The sequence below is a fragment of the Budorcas taxicolor genome, chromosome 5 (genome assembly GCF_023091745.1).
Source record: "Budorcas taxicolor isolate Tak-1 chromosome 5, Takin1.1, whole genome shotgun sequence".
Taxonomy (NCBI): Eukaryota; Metazoa; Chordata; class Mammalia; order Artiodactyla; family Bovidae; genus Budorcas; species Budorcas taxicolor.
Genome location: NC_068914.1, coordinates 83,023,236 through 83,036,767, shown reverse-complemented (window position 1 = coordinate 83,036,767; position 13,532 = coordinate 83,023,236). Strand labels below are relative to the sequence as shown.

The 13,532-nt window shown below is 40.0% G+C and overlaps 1 protein-coding gene across 4 annotated transcripts in view; it reads left to right on the top strand.

Annotated features, from left to right (window-relative positions):
* Positions 1–25: 25 nt before the first annotated feature.
* Positions 26–13,532, top strand: part of PPHLN1 (periphilin 1) — a 169,795-nt gene continuing 156,288 nt past the window's right edge. For 3 of the 4 annotated variants that reach the window (XM_052639978.1, XM_052639977.1, XM_052639976.1), the window contains exon 1: positions 26–72. The gene's annotated coding sequence lies outside the window, so the exon portion shown is untranslated. Of the gene's footprint in view, positions 73–506; positions 535–13,532 lie in introns of those variants that run through there. The other variant, XM_052639979.1, reaches the window with a different exon arrangement.

Below are 13,532 nucleotides of genomic sequence, written 5' to 3'. Positions count from 1 at the left end.
GAAGTGCTTCCCCGGGAGCGCGGCGACGCGCGGACGACTACATTTACGGGATCTCCAGGCGGCCCAGAGTTGGTGAGCGCTTTTTACCTTTACGAGAGGTGGGTGGGGGCGGGCACGCGGCCTCCTGCACCCGGGAGGGGGCAGCGAGCGGGCGGGCGGGCGTTTCCGCGGTGGGACGTGGAGTTTCCCGCTGAATTTGAACTGTGCAGGGATTCTGCTCCTGCTGTTGAGGGGGAGAAACGCAGCAAGTTTGGCATAAAGGAAATTGTTGAGCCTGTGGTATAGGTTCACTTCTCTTTAGCACCATAATAGGCAAAAAGAGGGCTGAGCTAGGTGGCATCGGTGACCCCAGGTCAGTTAGTAAGTCGATAAATTTACTGAATGTGTTCGACGTGCCCAGTTTGGTTATAGGCACTTCAGGAGTTACAAAAAAGTGTAAAGCGGCCTTTTTCTGGAGGATCCTTCAGTCTTGTTGGCGAGACAAGGTCAATTTGGGGACACTCGAATTCACACGAAGACTCATCCTGAGTATTGGTATGGACAACTGTAAAACTTCCTGGCACCTTTTTTCTCCCTATAAATCTGTAATGGGCGAACACTGCTTTTTCTCTAAGTGGCTGTAAACAGGCCCATCATTCCTACAGAAACATCAGAAAATAATGCAGGGTAGTTTATACTTCTACCCACCGGCACACGCAGACCAGCCCTCTAGCTATTCCTGGGAGCCTGCGTGCCAGCAGCCCGGAACTCAGAGCCTCTCATGGAGCCTGCACGATCAATCCAGGTCGAAGCTGATGTCTTCTAGAGAGACGGAAGTGCAATCCAGCCAGGGCGCAGCAGAATTTTGAGAGGCCCGAAGGCCTCTGTGTCCGCCAGGGGACCGTTGGGACTAATTCTTTCGGCAAACTTGTGGCCAGCCAAAACTGCCATGCTTCACATCCCTGTTAATCCTTGGTTACCGCCTGAGATGTAAGCCCTTTTGTTCTGCTATGCTACACCCTCATCCCCGTGCTGCTTCGTGCTCGCTCCTTCTCCCTTTAGGCTGTCACTGCTTCTCCCTTCTTTTCTTCCCACATTTCACCCCTCAACACAGGAACTGTGTTCTCTGAAACCTCTGCTTAACAAACTCTTTTACAGATTCAACCTCTTTATGGAAATTATCTTAAATCTCTTGACTCTAATAGTTTTTTCTCTCCAGTCATGTCAGTTGAGCCCTTTCTCCGACCCCTGCATTTATGGGTGGATCATGGCTCTTGCTTCCCTGGCTTAGGCAGTAAAAAATCTGCCTGCAGTGTGGGTGAACCGGGTTCGATCCCTGGGTCGGGAAGATACACTGGAGAAGGAAATGGCAACTCACTCCAGTATTCTTGCCTGGAAAATCCCATGGACAGAGGGACCTGGAGGGCTACAGTCCATGTCACAAAAAGTCGACTGAGCAACTAACACTTTCTTTCATGGCTCTGGACATATTCAACTTATTTCCATTTCTAATGCTTTTTTCTTCTGTCAGTGTCTTTGCAAAGTTCTTTTTTCTCTGAGACATTTGATTTTCCTTATCCCAAGCCTACCCCTTTCTGGTTTATTCCTACATCTGCTAAAAATCTCAGTTTTAGTCACTTTCTCTGCATGGTATTCCTAACCTCCCACAGGCAGAGTTAAGTACCCTTGCCATGTGCTAAGTGCTCTCTACTTGCCTTTTAGTAGCATTTATCAGATGTATCCTGATTGCTTATCTCTTTGTCTTTGCTATTATGGTAGGCTTTAGCTCCTAGGAGGAACTGTATTTGTCTTGTTTACATTTATAACTCTAGTGCCTAATAGGCAGTCAAGAATTTCTTGAATCATTGCAGTTGCTGCAGATACAGTCTCAGAATTCAGGTAGTTGATGTCATCTTCAGATTTTAAAATGTAAAAACCTTTCAAAAGGCATCAGCTGCTTCTCAGCTACAGCTGCTTTGGCTATGTGACTGTGTGCTCCCAGTGTTGCCAGAGCACCCAGTTCTTTTCAAGGAAAGTTGGAAATACAGTTTCTTAAAGAGGCTATCTCCTAGTTTGTAAATGTGGTCAATGGAATAATGTTCTATTAAGAAAAAAGAAACCTGGGCCAAACAAGTCACATGTGGCTTCTTAGTCATTGGTTTGGAATCTGTTTTAAGTGTTGTAGGGTTCAGGAATGGGCTTTCTGGAGAATAATAGATCTTGAACTGGGCCTTGATGGATGTTTGGAAATTGAGTGAGAGAACAAAAAGAAGTATTCCAGTTGGAGAAGTAAGTGTTCTTACTCTAGGGTAGTGTTCTAACTCTAGGGCAGTGTTCATTACTCTGTGACGCGGTGAGGAGGAAGGCATGGAGAGAACAGGAGGTTAGGTGAAATAACAGAAAGGGGGCATATGAAGGGCAGAGACATTTGGATTTGTTACAGTTAATTAATAAACTATTAGGGTTCTTGTTCAGGGAGACTTCAGCTATGAATTTTAGCATGGTTAATTGAGTGTCTGTCATAAGCAGGGAATGGAGGGTAAAAGACAGGAAGGAGCCTGGCCAGTTAAGACTGTAACCTTTATCCATATGTGAAATGAGGTTTAGATTTGAAAATATTATACTCAGTCAAACATCTGATAATTTTGCCTGTTAATTTCTGTTACTTGCACACTTAACGATGAACAGTCAAGAAGCTACTGCTGCTGCTGCTGCTAAGTCGCTTCCGTTGTGTCCAACTCTGTGCGACCCCATAGACGGCGCCCATGAGGCTCCCCCGTCCCTGGGATTCTCCAGGCAAGAACACTGGAGTGGGTTGCCATTTCCTTCCTCAACACATGAAAGTGAAAAGTGAAAGTGAAGTCGCTCAGTGAGTCCGACGCTTAGCGACCCCATGGACTGCGGCCCACCAGGCTCCTACGTCCATGGGATTTTCCAGGCAAGAGTGCTGGAGTGGGGTGCCATTGCCTTCTCCCAAGAAGCTACTACTAAGTATTTAATACTTAAAGAAGTTTTCTTAAAACAGTGAAAAGTCAAGTAACGTGGCACTAGTAGAGAATGCAGCACTCTAACAGTACTCAGTTCTGATGTTCATTATGAAGCGAGCAGCGATCTTCTTTTTTCTAGCTTCTTCACCTTCAGTCCATCCTGTGTAGTTTCAGGTTAACCTTCTGGAATGACATTTTCCTCTCACTTTGTTTCTAGGTTTAAAAGCCTGCAGGGAGCTCCTCCTCTAGTTTTTTGCTTTGTTATGCTATTTAATGCCTTTGAATTTGTTCTCTCTGTCCTTGCTTGTTTGCTCTGTGAAGCAACGTGATATGGTGGAAAAGGCTTCACTTTTAAAGTCATATAGGCCTGAGGCTGCGGAGAAGGCAATGGCACCCCACTCCAATACTCTTGCCTGGAAAATCCCATGGACAGAGGAGCCTGGTAGGCTACAGTCCATGGGGTTGCTAAGAGTCGGGCACGACTGAGCGACTTCACTTTGGCTTTTCACTTTCATGCATTGGAGAAGGAAATGGCAGCCCACTCCAGTGTTCTTGCCTGGAGAATCCCAGAGACAGTGGGCCCCCGTCTATGGGGTTGCACAGAGTTGGATACGACTGAAGCGACTTAGCAGCAGCAGGCCTGAGTCTGATTCTAGGCTCCCTAAGCCTCTGAGATTTGAGCTTTTCAGAGCCTCTGTGTTTTTTTCTGGAACGGGAGGGATAATATCTTCTTCAGGGGAGGAAATGAAAGCTTGTTAAGTACCTAAGCAGGCTCATTTCTGCTCCTTTGCAAAGCGAATCTTCTGCCTCATCATTTGTATCTTTCTTAGGCACATTTCCATTCTGTTTTCTTGGATTCTACCATTTACTGTTGCTCATCCGCATTTGAGTGATCTTATATTTGATTATAGCTTCCCTGGTGGCTCAGACGGTAAAGCGTCTGCCTGCAATGCAGGAGACCCAGGTTCAGTTCCTGGGTTGGGAAGATCGCCTGGAGAAGGAAATGCAATCCACTCCAATACTCTTGCCTGGAAAATCCCATGGACGGAGGAGCCTGATAGGCTACAGTCCATGAGGTCGCAAAGAGTCGGACACGACTGAGTGACTTCACTTCACTTCATATTTGATTATATTTGAATTTTCTTGGCTTTTTTAAACTGCCATTGCCTGTATTTATCTCTGAGCACTGAACAGTGATTACTTTCTGTGGATTCTTTGCTTTATTTTGACCATTTTAGTTGACATCCAATGTTTTTATTTTCCTCATACACTTTATATTCTAAAATTTATTTTTGTTTCAGATGTCTGGAATTTTAAACATTTTTAAGTAGAAATAGTATTATGTAATTTTTAGGCTCAGGCCAGCAATTAAAAACTTATTTTAATTTAGAATATCAGGAATATGTTTACCTTGCTGTAACATCAATGGATCACATCCTACGGTGAAATAAGTTTAAGATTTAAAAAAAGAAATGTCCCAGGCAACTATATAGGGATTTTAGAGAATAAGATCTAAGTATTAGTATTTTTTGAAGCTCTCTAGATGATCCTCATGTGAAGACAGGGTTGAGAATCACTGCTTTAGGTGCTGGAGCTAAAGGATTCTCATTGGTACCATGTGCTCAAAAATGAAGTGGCATTAGTGTCAGGAGAAGTGTGATAAGACTCATAATCTAATAGTGCTCATTGGAAGTTTTCTGAATAACCAAAAGGTAAAAACCAATATTTAGGTTCTCCAGAATAGCTCATATAGTGGTCATATGAATAATATGTTTATTTGGCCTATATTTAATAAGTACCTTTACTCTGCTAAACAACAGAAGTAAGAGAGGTACACAGTCATTGCCTTTGCAGTGGTGTTTAGTTTGGGAGGGAGGAGAGGAAGGAAAGTAAATTGAATATGATGTTATATAGTACTAATATAGTAGGGTGCTTTAAGAGGCCTGAAGAAGAAACTTCACTCTTTCTGGAGAATATAAGAAAATCTTACATTTTAGCTGAATCCTGAAGGAGGAGTAGAGTGTTAAGGCAGATAAGTTGAAGAAAGATATTCTAGGCAGGAGAAAGGTTGCCATGATAGGGTGATGAGAAGTAGTGGCATACTTGCAGAACAAAATGTAGTTTGGTGTGTCTGGAGGTTCTGGAGACTGTCTGGGAATTGGTAGGTGAAACTGGAGAGATAAGAGAAAAGTCAAAAATAAGCCTTTTTCAAGTTTAGGCGGAGACTTCATTCTTAGGAAATGGGAGAGTCACTGAGAGATTTTTAAACTAGCTGTCTCATGAGAACACTCTTGCTATAGTTGTTGGGTGTAGGAGGTGACATCAGAAGCAAGGAGACCAGTGTTTTACTGTTGGAGGGTCCAATGACTAGATTAAAAGGATATGAACAAAGACATTGATTGCTGGGATAGGGGAGTGGAGACATGTGCCTTATATATTGACGTGATAGAAATAATTGGCTTTAGTTAACTGAGATATGATAAATTTTGGTTCTTGTGTGACTCAGGTTTCTGATTTGGGCCTTTGGTTATCCGATATGGTGTCACTGACCAAAATAGGGAAGACAGGAGATGAAGCAAGTTTCTGAGTAGTGTGAAGGCATACTGAATTGGAGGTGCTGTGAGATATCCTCTTGAAAGGAAGTGGGGATGTGGGAGTCATTTATCTAAAGAGGGCATGTTACCAGCATTAACAGATATTTTCAATGGATACTGAACACATACGTTGTATGGATTGTTCTAGGTGCTTAATTTTAATAAATTAACAATGTAGATCATGTAGTTCATATTCCTAGTAGCAAGGAACCAGTAATGTAGATCAGAGTTATCTAGTATCTTAGCTGATTAGTGCTATGAAAAAAAAGTAGCAAAATTAGGGGAATCTGGTAGAAAAATGACATTAAGACGACTTCGGAAGTGACATTGAGGGTTAACCATGCAAATACCTGGAGAAAAGCATTCTGGGTGGGGAATTGCTAGTGGAAAGGCCTGAAATGTTACCTAATTGCTCACTGTGGTTTGCTATCAAATCAGTTATTGAATGAATATAAAGAGTGAAAGGAATGCATTGGGGAAAGAAGGAAAGCTATTTATCCTGAGTGTATTTAATACTGGAAGTTGACTAGAGAGATCTTTCTCTAATGCCTTACCTGTGGAATCAAAGCATAAATAGTTTGCCAGGAGGATATTGCACTCAGCATTCTTTATGGTCCAGCTCTTATATCCGTACATGACTATTGGAAAAACCATAGCTTTGACTGTATGGACCTTTGTCGATGAAATGATGTCTTTGCTTTTTAATACACTGTCTAGATTTGTTACAGGTTTCCTTCCAAGGAGCAAACATCTAATTTCATGGCTGTAGTCACCATCTGCAGCTATCTTTGAGCCCAGGAAAATAAATCTGCCACTGTTTCCATTGTTTCCCCATCTATTTGCCATAAAGTGATGGGACTGGATGCCATAATCTTAATTTTTTGAATGTTGAGTTTTAAGCCAACTTTTTCACTCTTCTCTTTCATTTTCATCAAGAGGCTCATTAGTTCCTCTTTGCTTTCTTCCATCAGAGTGGTATCATCTACATATCTGAAGTTGTTAATATTTCTCCTGTCAATTTTGATTCCAGCTTGTGACTCATCCAGCCTGGCATTTTGCATGATGTACTTTGCATATAAGTTAAATAAGCTGGGTGACAATATACAGTCCTGAAGTACTTTTTTCCCAGTTTTGAACGAGTCAGTTGTTCCATGTAAGGCTCTACTGTTGCTTCTGACCCACTTGTATGTAGGTTTCTCAGGAGACAAGATGGTCAGGTATTCCCATCTCTTTAAGAATTTTCCACAATTGGAAAATTGCAGTCCACACAGTCAAAGGCTTTAGTGTAGTCAGTGAATCAGAGGTAGATGTTTTTCTGGAATTCTCTTGCTTTTCCTATGATTCAGTGCATGTAGGCAATTTGATCTCTGGTTCCTCTGCCTTTTCTAAACCCATCTTGTACATCTGGAAGTTCTTGGTACACATACTGTTGAAGCCTAGCTTGAAGGACTTTGAGCATCACCTTACTAGCATGGAAAATGAGTGCAGTCGTGCAGCAGTTTGAACACTTGGCACTGCCCTACTTTGAGATTGGAATGAAAACTGACCTTTTCCAGTCCTGTGGCCACTGCTGAGTTTCCAAATTTGCTGGCATTATTGAGTGCAGCACTTCAACAGCATTATCATTTAGTATTTTAAATTGCTCTGATTGGATTCCATCATATCCACTAGCTTTGTTCATGGTAATACTTCCTAAGGGCCACTTGACTCCACACTCCAGGAGTCTGGCTCTAGGTCAGTGAGCACACCATCATGATTATATGTTTCATTAAGATCTTTTTTGGATAGTTCTTCTGTGTATTCTTGCCATCTCTTCTTAAGCTCTTCTGCCTCTGTTAGATCCTTACTGTTTCTGTTGTGTATTGTGCCCATCCTTGCATGAAATAGTCCCTTGACATCTCTAGTTTTCTTGAAGAGATCTCTAGTCTGCCATTCTACTGTTTTCCTCTGTTTTTTTTGCATTGTTCATTGAAGAAGTCCTCCTCTCCTTAGTATTCTCAGTTCAGTTCAGTCGCTCAGTCGTGTCTGACTTTTTGCGACTCCATGAATTGCAGCATGCCAGGCCTCCCTGTCCATCACCAACTCCCGGAGTTCAGTCAGACTCATGTCCATCGAGCCGGTGCTGCCATCCAGCCATCTCATCCTCTGTCGTCCCCTTCTCCTCCCGCCCCCAATCCCTCCCAGCATCGTCTTTTCCAATGAGTCAACTCTTGGCATGAGGTGGCCAAAGTACTGGAGTTTCAGCTTTAGCATCATTCCTTCCAAAGAAATCCCAGGGCTGATCTCCTTCAGAATGGACTGGTTGGATCTCCTTGCAGTCCAAGGGACTCTCAAGAGTCTTCTCCAACACCACAGTTCAAAAGCATCAATTCTTCGGTGCTCAGCTTTCTTCACAGTCCAACTCTCACATCCATACATATCAATTCAGTTGGGTATATCTTTCCCTTTCTCCCTGCTTTCGCTTCTTTTCTTTCCTCAGCTATTTTGTAAAGCCTCCTCAGACAACCACTTTGCCTTCTTGCATTTCTTTTTCTTTGGAATGGTTTTGGTCACTGGCTCCTATACAGTGTTATGAACCTCTGTCCACAGTTTTTCAGGCACTCGGTATACCTGATCTAATCCCTTGAATATATTCGTCAACTCCAATGTATAATCATAAGGGATTTGATTTAGGTCATACCTGAATGGCCTAGTGGTTTTCCCTAGTTTTTTCAATTTAAGCCTGAATTTTGCAGTAAGGAGCTGATGATCGGAGCCACAGTCAGCTCCAGGTCTTGTTTTTGCTGGCTATATAGAGCTTCTCCATCTTCAGCTGCAAAGAATATAATCAATCTGATTTTGATATTGACCATTGGTGATACCCATGTGTAAAGTCATCTCTTATGTTGTTGGAAAAGGGTGCTTGCTTGATCAGTATGTCCTCTTGACAAAATTCTGTTAGACTTTGCCCTGCTCCGTTTTGTACTACAAGGCCAAATTTGCCTGTTACTCCAGGATCTCTTGACTTCCTACTTTTGCATTCCATCCCCTATGATGAAAAGAACTAACATTATTTTTTGGTGTTAGTTCTAGGTCTTGTAGGTCTTCACAGAACCATTCAACCTCAGCTTCTTTAGCGTTACTGGTTGGGGCATAGGCTTGGATTACTGTGATATTGAATGGTTTGCCTTGGAAATGAACTGAGCTCATTTGGTCATTTTTGAGATTGTACTCAGGTATTGCATTCCCGACTCTCTTGTGAACCATGAGGGCTACTCCATTTCTTCTAAAGGGATTCTTGCTCACAGCAGTAGATATAATGGTCATCTGAATTAAATTCACCCATTCCTGTCCATTTTAGTTTACTGATTCCACAGGATGTTGATGTTCACACTTGGCATCTCTTTGCCATCTCCTTCTTAACCACATCCAATTTACCTTGACTCATGGACCTAACATTCCAAGTTCCCATGCAGTATTCTTTACAGCATCGGACATTATTTTCACCACCAAACACATCCCAGCTGAGCGTTGTTTTCACTTTGGCCCAGCAGCTTCATTCTTTCTGAAGCTGTTAGTAACTGCCCTCTGCTCGTCTCTGTGTTGGACACCTTCCTTTCTGGGGGGCTCTTCTTTCGGTGTCTCATCTTTTTGCCTTTTTGTGCTGTTCATATGGTTCTCACAACAAGATTACTGGAGTGATTTGCCATTCCCTCCTCCAGTGGGCCATATTTTGTCAGAACTCTTCACTTGACCCGTCCATTTTGGGTGGCCCTGCATGGTGTGGCTCATATCTTTGTTGAGTTACAGAAGCCCTTTCTCCATGACAAGGCTGTGATCCATGAAAGGGAGTATTGGTTATTAGCAAACTTCTGAAGCCTATATTTTCCACACTGAAGTCTAATTCTGTTCTTTGCCTAATTGTGATGTAGAGGGTCCTTCCATTTTTCTGTTGTATTCTTCAGTTTTCATGTGGTGTTGGATTAGAGAACTTTACTAGAGTACTTCTGATAAACTCCTCTAATGGGTGGAGGTTAGTGAAGTGATGACAGGTAAATAAACATCATCACTTCACTTTGCTGGGAGTCTAAGCTCCTTGGTTTAATTTAGCTGATGAGCTTCAATTACAGAAGGGGTCAATAGCCTAAATCTGGGTAATGTCATAAACATGTGCCTCTGTTCTGAAGATTGCTGTGCTCATCACTTATTCTTAAATGCTTCAAAAATTACACACAAACTCTTTGAATTCAAGATGATACTAGCATATTCTTCCCCCATTGCCCTACACTACCTTCATCATATCCTCCTGCTCTAATATCTTTTCCCTTTTCTGTTATTTTAAAATCTAGCTTCAAGTCCATTTTCTTTACAGCCCATTGTTTTTTCCCTTTCTTTTGCAGGTAATCATCAAACTATGTCTTCTGTTTTGTTTTACTAACAGTACATGGTTGCATATGGAGTTGTCTATTTATATTTCTATGTTTCCCACTTATATAGGTTTCTTAAGAATGAAAGGGGTGTTTTCTACTAATGGATGCTAATTATTTTGCTACACCAAGCTCTATTTAATTTCACCACTATCTTGTGCTCTATTATTTTATACACTTACTCTGAAGATACATAGTAATTTAGATAATAAAGATTATATTTTGTTATTTCTGTTTTATAAAAGCAGTAGGTATGGGAAGAGAATGTTTAAAAGCTAAATAGCTGCATATTCACTAAAATATTAATATTTTGGTGTATTCACTAGTAAGAAATAACTTTAAAAAGTGAAATAATTGATTATAAGAGATTGCTTTATAGCCTAATGTTTATATTTAATCACAGTGATATAGACAATTAAATATGTATTTTTATTTGTGAAGGAAACTGATTTCCTTTTATAATGTTACTCCTATAATTACAGTAACTGAAATTTTAAATTAAGGTCTTTAAAAAATGTCACCTTTTTAAAGTAAAGAGAATTTACTTTATTTACCAAGTAGTTTTACTTGAAATGTGATTTTTATAGCTCCTGATAAGGTGAGTATTGGGGCATCATTAGGTATGGAGTCAAATATGCAAAATTGTCATAGATTTAAGTAGGAGTTGAAGTTTTGGTAATAGTAGTGTAGTATCTAGCTGTTTTGTGGATGCTGTTTGTTTCTAGTAGAAATTAAGTTCAGAATACAGTTTGATGCCTTACAGAAGGTATATTCAGCAAATTCAGTTGAGAGTTTGATGCTGGATAAATTCATGTTAAAGTTTTTTACAAAATTGTGATAAAATATACATAAAATTTTCCATTTTCACCATTTGCGCATAGGATTTGGTGATATTAGGTTCATCACGTTGTTATGCGACCATCACCACCACCCAGGGCTCTTCCATCTCCCCAAAGTGAAATAACATACCTGTTAACAGTAACTCCCTATCTAATAAATTTGCTTTTATTTAAGGTTGTTTCCTGTCTCTGGATTTTAACTCTGCGGTTCATTTCTTTACACTTAGCTCTTCCACAAATGAATTTAATTGGTCTCGTGTCTCTTGATGATGTATATTCTAGATAGTGCTATTTTGACTTTCTGTATGATTATGTTTCTTAATTTTTGCTTTGTTCTAGCTGCTTTATTTCCAGTTATTGGGCTTCATAAAAGTTAATTACTTTCACTTTCTTTGCTGCTTTTTTCCCTTAGCTTCTGTAAGTTGTGGATTGATTGATTAAAGTAGAAATACTGTGAGGTAATTGCAATAAAATTTTTGTCTTTGTCTTCCAAACTGCCAGGCAATAAAAGGGAACTAGATCAAGAGTGACCTATAAATTTAAGATTATAAATACAGTCTTATATCTTCACTCAGCGAGTGAGGCACTTCTCAAAATTTTTGTACGGAAATTAGGTGAGCCACTCCTCTGTCGTTTGAATTTCATGCAAAGTGGTAGGTAGAGCTCGAGCCTTGAGTAGAGTTAGTTACTTTTTTTTTAAAGTTAAGAATATTTGAGATATTTGCAAATTTCATCATGAGTCATACATGCCTTTTTTCTTCTTTTTTTCATTTTATGTAAGGTTGCTCAGTGTACTTTGTATATTTTGAAGGAAAATCATTAGAAGTTTTCCTTTGAATTTACACCTAATAAATTGAGTGTTCTTTGATGAGCTGATGATTATTGGTTTGATACTGGGATTACTTTTGAAGACGGGACCATTTATTACCAATATAAAAATGTAGGGTTTTTCAGACTAAAAAGATGTCAGATTTTCTTTCAATATGCTTTAAAGCTAGTTTTCTAGGTGAAAATGACCTTCAGCATCTAGTGCAGTCCTTTCAGAGAAAGCATAAGAGAGATACCCTGTCCACCTCTCTGTTGGCAAAATTAGACTAAAAATCTTCTTGACAACAAAATGTTGTTGTTCTTATGAAACTTGAGTGGCCTCTGGTGGTCAAAATAATATATTCTGTTTTCAGAGGTGTGTTTGAAGGGAGTTTTGCTTATTAAGGCACATAATTTTTTATTTTAAGAGCTTGTACAAATGAATGAAAGCTTAATTATATTTCTCCATTGGTATGTACAGACACAAATCCTTACGTCTGTATTCCCCCCCACCTACAGGAAATTGTTGACAACTTTAAATTTGATTCCTGAAAGGACTCAAGTAAGTAGAATAGTAATTATTCATACATTTTTGTTGGTATGAGAAGCCAGTAGATTTCAGTAATTTAGTATTGCATCTTGTTAAGAAACTATATAGTATTTCTTTAGAGCTCTTGTAGTTTTTCTTTCTCATTAGTTACCTAATCTTACTTTAATCCTCATGTTCTCCTTTAGTTCATTAATTTATATTCATAATTTTTGCCATTACGTAACATGTATTATTTATTGAATGATTTTCAGGACACTTAAAAACAATTATCTGTTTTTATAATAATAAGGTGTGTAAAACATGTAGTGAAAATATTTACCCTCCTGTACTTCAGCCGTCTCATTTTCCCCAGAGGCAGGCACGGTTACGTTCTCTTGCTTATACTCCCAGGAGTAGTCTATGCAGAAGCATGTGTGTATTCATATCCTGCTTTTTTACTTCCAAGGTGTCTGCATACTCTACATGTCTCCCCTTTGCTTTTTTTTACTTAGCAGTGTATCTTGACAGTCTTTCCATATTGTTATGTATGATATTACTTTTCCTTGACATGGTTTGCATAGAATTACTTTCTGTGAATGTATAATATTTCATTTAATCTGTACCCTCCTGAGGGATATTTTAGGTGGCTTTCAGTCTTTGCCATGCACACATACAAATATAAGTAGATGGGAATTGCCAGGTCAAAGCGTATGTGTATTTAACATTTTTAATAGGTACTGTCAAATTGTTTCCAATCTGTTCCAAATTATATTTCATTAATCTATGAATGTTGCTTTCCTTACCCTGGGGTTCCCTGGTAACTCAACTGGTAAAGAATCTGCCTGCAATGCAGGAGACCCTGGTTTGATTCCTGGGTCCAGTAGAGCTGCTGGAGAAGGGAACGGCTACCCACTCCAGTATTCTTGGGTTTCCTGGGTGGCTCAGCTGGTAAAGAATCCACCTGCAACGCGGGAGACCTGGGTTTGATGCCTGGGAGAAGGGAATGGCTGCCCACTCCAGTATTCTGATCTGGAGAATTCCATGGACCGTGTAAAACATGGGGTCACAAAGAGTTGGACACCACTGAATGACTTTCACTTTCACTTTTCTTACTTTCATCAAAACAGTTAGATTTTGCAGAGCTTTGCACCATTAAAGTTTTAGTTTTCATCTTTATTTTGCAGAAAGGTGAGCATCTTTTCAAAAGATTGAGCAATTGCATTCCTTTTTTTTATGAACTGTGTCATATATCTGTTTTTCTTTAGGGTGGTTGGGGTTTTTTTTTTGCCCCCTGTGGTTTGATTTCAGTTGCTGTGTACTATATCTTAAGTAGGATAAAACCTAACTCATTGTTTAGATTGAAACTTTTTTACTGAAACCTGGATTCAGTA